This window comes from Epargyreus clarus, unplaced genomic scaffold (genome assembly GCF_041222505.1).
Source record: "Epargyreus clarus isolate Ecla_fem2 unplaced genomic scaffold, WU_Ecla_fem_2.2 ptg000010l, whole genome shotgun sequence".
NCBI classification, from domain to species: Eukaryota; Metazoa; Arthropoda; class Insecta; order Lepidoptera; family Hesperiidae; genus Epargyreus; species Epargyreus clarus.
Window position 1 is genome coordinate 2284092 of NW_027332218.1, and position 6237 is coordinate 2290328.

General features: G+C 37.9%; 1 long non-coding RNA gene across 1 annotated transcript; it reads right to left on the reverse strand.

Moving 5' to 3' along the window:
* Window positions 1-655: 655 nt before the first annotated feature.
* LOC140745299 (uncharacterized) lies at window positions 656-2407 on the reverse strand. Its single transcript, XR_012102645.1, has 4 exons — window positions 1597-2407; window positions 1340-1470; window positions 1024-1225; window positions 656-910 (listed from the first exon to the last, which is right to left on the reverse strand). It is a non-coding gene; the product is annotated as an uncharacterized LOC140745299 (long non-coding RNA).
* Between the last annotated feature and the right edge of the window lie 3830 nt (window positions 2408-6237).

The window sequence follows — 6237 nt, forward strand, 5'->3', positions numbered from 1 at the left end:
GACGAATGTGCTTCATCATCTCTGTTAGTAGTAAAATTGCTTCCGCACCTCTCAACCTATTATTCCTGATGGTTCCTAGTCCAAAGATCCCATAGTCTTCTCTCAGTACGTAGAACAATTCCGGGCAACTAAAATAGTTATCACAAAAAATGAAGGCTGGTTTGGATTTAATTTTTTTGCACAAAGCAATCACGACTTGCGCTCCAAATTCGATTGATACTTCCTTTTCTGTAAATGAATGGAATCGAAATGTGTCCTCTCCTCCATACAATACGAAATCATAAATTATTCCTGAAACTCCAGCGCGGACGTAATTTTTAAAACCCCACTTATTACAGTGAATTTCATGATATCGTACGGGCTGTATCTTCAAAGTTAAGGCTCGGGGGTAGCGGAGGGTGGTATTTTTGAAATCAGGAGACAAAACTATCATGCAATGGTATTAACTCCTAGGCCGTTTTGCTCAACCCATTAGAGTGCAGTTGCACCAGTTGCAGCGTGACGCTTATATCTGTACGTCGGTCCGATGCACATTCCATGCACATGCAGCCTAGCGGACCGATCGTGACCTAAGCTGAGCCGGGTGTATATGTGAATTAGGATACCTACGGGACGCGGTGTCGCGTAAACTTATCTTACATCAATGATACCAACAAGTACTGCATAAGTATTTTTATTTTTACAAGTAAAACAATGATCACTAAAGTAATAGTTAAACTTATAAACTGCACAGGTTTACTAGATAAATGGAATGCCGGAAACAGTATCAGGCTTATAACGAGAAACTGCAGTATTGATACGGGTCTGGGCCAGTGAAGAGTCCAATTCGCGTCCCCATCACCCCTGGTCTCTTGACGACATGGGAGTATGCGTCTGCTTTCGTACATCGGGATCCGGTCGGATCGGTGACCTGAAAACCGATAAATTAACATTGATTTCGTTGGAGCTTACAAGACATTCTGAAGAGTTGGCGCATACGACAAACTCTTTACTCAGAAGTTGCAACTGTAATGATATACTCACGTCTTAGCAACACGCGCATTTCGCAGAGTCTCTGGGAGTCTCAGGTTGATTATGAAGATTAAAAGCCCCAGTAGGTATTGTAGTCAATGCCGCCACCAGGATTTCCAATTCGGGTCCCCCCCATTCTGCCTGATTTCTTAACGATGTGATGGTCTAACTTCGGTAGGTCTTCTGTGCAGCGGGACCTCGTGGGATCGGTGAGCTGAAAATAGAAAATTTAACATTAATTTCGTTGAAGCTTTTACAGACCTCCTGAAGAGGTAACAAGAAACTGAGACGCATCGTTGGCACGAGTTTGTAGAAATGATATACTCACGTCCGTTGGATGGCAGGGCAACTCCGGCATGAGTTTTGGCATCCCCTGCACCATCACGAACATAGCCGTCAACAAAACCAGCAGACCTTTCATCTTGGAGAGTCTTTGGTAGTCACGATCAAGTCAAGTAGCTTCAAATGAAAAGAAACAAATATGAAATTCAGTCATTGAAGAGCTAGGTGCTCCATTCCTGAAAGGAATGCGCAGGACAAGTGTAACAATGCAGAAAATAATTAATTGTAATGTTGGATACTTACATAGAGAGCGGACGATGATGCCTTTGCTTTGGAAGAGCTTGTCATTTCAGCTCACAGTCTTGTTCCGAAAGAACTTGTTCACGTAGTGGCTGTCGATGAGCGTATGAAATCATGAGGCATTTAGGGACGTTATATACGTAGCCAGCTGATAACAGTTGCCACACAATGAACAATTGGATTGAAACCCCATGACGCAATTTAAGGAAAAAATATTAGGCAAAAATCCTGAAATAAATGTAATAAACAATGGTAAAATGGCGATTATAATAATGGTAATAATACTGTAATAATAGGCAACTATTTTAATCCTCGTCCTTAAATCCTGACGTCAAAGCAACTTGTGCAAGTTTATGCCATACTTAAATAGATGTTGTAATGCGGTTTGTTTACAAACTGGAGTAGAGTTTGTACCCAATGTTGTCAATGCTCGAAGCGTACAAAGTGCATACCTCTTGACATGCTGACTTTTTCCAACTCCGTACAAGATTAACGTCCACGACAACGAGGTGCTCCGTATCTCCGCCGCACCATCGAGCTACCGATGAGACCGCGACGCACGTGACTCTCCAACGCCGCATGGAGCTCGCGGTCACACAATAGAACGAGGTGCAGCGACGGTGATATCTTTGAAGAAAAAACCATGTATTCTACTCAGGCTTATCACCAGCGCCTCGAGCCCATCAGAGAACACGTCGCAACGTACGAAAAGTTGAATTCGCAACGGATTGTTCAACTTTTCAGAATGCACCTAAAAGCTTTCATGCGCAGCGATAATTTTTAATTAACTACATGAGGCAAACATGACGCAAGCGCGCTGAAATTCAGTAAAATTCCTTATGATTTCATTGCTGTTTGCGATTACTCACAAACCCATTAGCTATCGTTATCCTCATATTTTAATGGGACTAATGTGTCCTCATTACCAAATATGTTCAGTCGCCTGGCTAACAGGATAATTACACCGGGATTTACGGAATCACGTAGCAACTAACCCGTGTAGTATTATTATTTAACCCGAGATAAGATGTTTGGAACAGTTTTGTTTCTATGGTCACAGAATATCATAAAGTTCATGCAATCTTACAACATCGATATGTGTCTTAAGTATCGCTGCACATTGCAGCGCGCAGAGAACACATCAGACGTTCATACTTGCTGCCTCAGCATCAGGGGGCATGCCAAACTATCGCTGATGACTGCCGGCATGACGACGGATCGTAGCAAAGACTGTTCACGTCACGTTCAGCGTCTTGGCCTACGTCACGCTCGTCTATGTGTATTGCACACGCACACACACGCACGTACGCATACAAGCATAACGTGAAATGACATCAACAAACGTAAAAAACGCTTTAAGATAAAGCAAGGTGTCTAGCAGATGTCTAAGAGCGGGTGAGCCGTGCGGCACGGTAGATTGTTATGAGTCAAAGTTTCGCGCGTTAGCTCTGCGCCGTTTATCTTCTTACCTTTCTATGCAACACCTATTGCAGAGCCTAGACTTCATCTAGAAGCGTACCAGGAGGCTAGCGAGCACCGTTTGCGGTGAAAAAATTCAACTGCACTTTGAGTCAAATGCATCCTAGTGCATTGGGTTGACATTGCAACGGCAAAACTCCTACTCACACCTGAAGCTGCATCTAGGAATTATGCACCGTACGCTGTTGTGATCCCGACTGTATTTATTTATTACGTATGACTACGTATCTATTATACTATGCCTCTTTCATTTATATCTTCAATTACACTATCTACATTATCTATAATGCGCTGACGCAGGACACAGGGAGGGGCTCTCATCCCTCTCCTTCAGTGCAAGCGCCACGGCACAGCCACGAAGTATTACTGGAGAGGACCCCATAATTTTCCATAGTCTGTCTTCGTAGCAGTAGATATTCTTCACCCTGTAAACTTTCGTTAACGCTTTCATGTCGCCGTTTTCTAATGTCGTCTGTTTGAAGTAATCGCTGTATAGTATGACTAGTAGTGCTATTTCGTCAGGGTTCGAAATTGTAGTTTTCAAATTACCAAACTCAGTTATATAAAACTAAGCTTAATCATGTTTAAATTTTTTACAATGTCACCCGTCGATAAGTGACCGCCCGAAAATTTTTGAATATTCTTAAAAAAAATACCAAAAGGGGGGTATGTATATCTTTAACATTTTTTATTTTTTTTTTAACTTTTTAAGTAATTTTTTTACCGTGTCTCCTATTTCGATCTGTTTTGATCCTTAAAGCCACTTAATCGTTCTGATGCTTCTTTCCTCGCTGAATACTGTGATGAAGGCAGTTCAGTTTTGCAGGATCCAGTAAAAAGCTGGTCCAGCAAAACTGGACTGCAGTATGAACACGGTTGTATCCTGTTTTTTGACAATTCCGCCGGTTATCGGGTTAAATGGACGTGAATACTTTCGGGTAGCATTAGCATGACAATCAACCCTCACTTAATAGTTATTATACTATAAATAAATATTTTCAAAGTATGATTAGGTCATTAACTAATTATTTATTGTGAAATGAGTATTTCTTACTACTCTCTGTTTTCGAAATATCTGTGCACATTTTGTATATAACATTATTAATTTCTTTATATGTTGAACTGTTTGCGTCTGTGTAATATTTGATTCTTAGGCTGGCCGCATACATTCGTAAAACGTATTCGTTTTCCGAATGCGTAATTTCGAAACGGAATTCCGTGAGACTAGCGCAAACATTCGTTTTTCTTCATTTGGAATGTATCTACTTCAGTACGGATAGTGATAGCGTGGCGAACGCACGACGATGGAAGACGACGATTTATTAGCAATTGCATTTCTGTTATTAATAAATAAGAAAAAGAAACGTCGTCGGTATTCTGCCGTCATAACAAAAAAAGACGTTTCTACGAAAATCTAATATAGGAGAAATTAAATGTTTTGCAATCCAAAAAGTAAATCAGTTGCTGTCCCTAACATTATAAAATATTTCATGTTATTTTGGTGTAAAAATGTGAGAATTGTTTTCAGCTTACTAACTTTGAAAATGGTTAAGATGAAATTAATATGATTAAATAAATAAATGCAATTTTCCTTTTCTCTGTAGAAAAAAAAATATTGAAAAATTAATCATACGAAATAGAAAAGACGCTTCTGGCTAGATACGCTTTTTCAACTTAGCAATTTTGAAAACGTTTTTTCTACCTAGTAATAATACGATAATTACCAAAAGAAAAAGCCTTTTCTACCATCATACCACCTTTTCAATTTAGTAATACCTGATTAAATGATGCGACAAAATCCGTCTAGTTTACAAATATGACTACTTTGCCTAAAATAAACTCATTAGATCATAATGTATTTAATTTGTTAAGATAAAATAAAACAGCAATGTACTCGTATGTAAGAAATAACATTTATTTATGAAAAAAGTTCTTAACAAAAATCCCAGTTTCTCTGGTAAAAACAAAAACATAATAATCCTCTAAGAAATATACATACTCATTCTTAAATAAGGAACTTTCCTTTCCTTTCCAAAAATCAGGAAGGAACTTTTACAAATGAATAGGAGCTTATCTAGTTCTATCAAAATAATTCGCTCATTGTAACATTTCTTTTAGAAATAATCAATCAAAATTTGTTCTTAAAACCATTAAAACTATAACTAAAACATGAATGAGATCAGAAAAAATAAATTAAAAAGATAATAATAATCAATAACTAACAATTAAGTAACACAATCATTACAATGAAATATTTTTAAGTTAACAACAACAAAGTACAGTTAGTAATAATGTAACGTTAAATATTATGAAGTAAAATAAAATATCTGTCTACTACAAATTCGAAAAAAACACTTAAATCTAAGAATTTGGTAGTCTAAATCACATTTAGTTTTAAATCAGTCTTCTTCATGACTTCGGGAGAGATCAACACTATCATTGTTAATGGGTAGATTATACCAAAATGGTTTTCTGTTGTCTGGCATCAAAGGAGTCAGTTTTTGTATGATCATCGTCTTACGTTCATATGTAATACCTCTGTATTTTGATTTCACTTTTGGTGGTGGTATCCCACTTTTAATATTTTTTAATCTTAAGAAATCTAGAGAATATTCGGATTCACTAGTGAAATCAGTCTTATATTGAATGATGTGGGTGCCTCTGTGAAATGTTACTTCACACATATCACTTAAGTAAGCTCGAGGTGTAGTGTTTTGTAGTTTGTACGACGAAGAACAGTCTTCGAATTGACAAAAATCATCCAAGTTCATTACTTTGACGTTAATGTTTGTCCTAGTGCTCGCAACTGTTTGATGAAAATCTTCGAAATCATAGAGATGTTTCTTCTTTTTCATAGCCAATTCCACCTGGTGGTGAAATTCGTCAGCGGACATAAAAGTATGGCCCACCTCTAAATATTTTAGTTTTATAGAATCAAAATTGACCTCTACTGAATTCACAAGATGAGTCAAATATGAATATAACGTCCAATTTTTGTTTTGTGACGCACAGTTATCTAACCAGATAACTATGTGTTTTAAATCTCTATTGGCATGTAAAAAAGCTTTGAAACAGCTCGCTATATCACTCATTTTACGACCTGATACCGCTTCGTGCCATATAGCAGCAAAGGTTTGACAAACTGGGTTTCTCTTTTTGTCACCT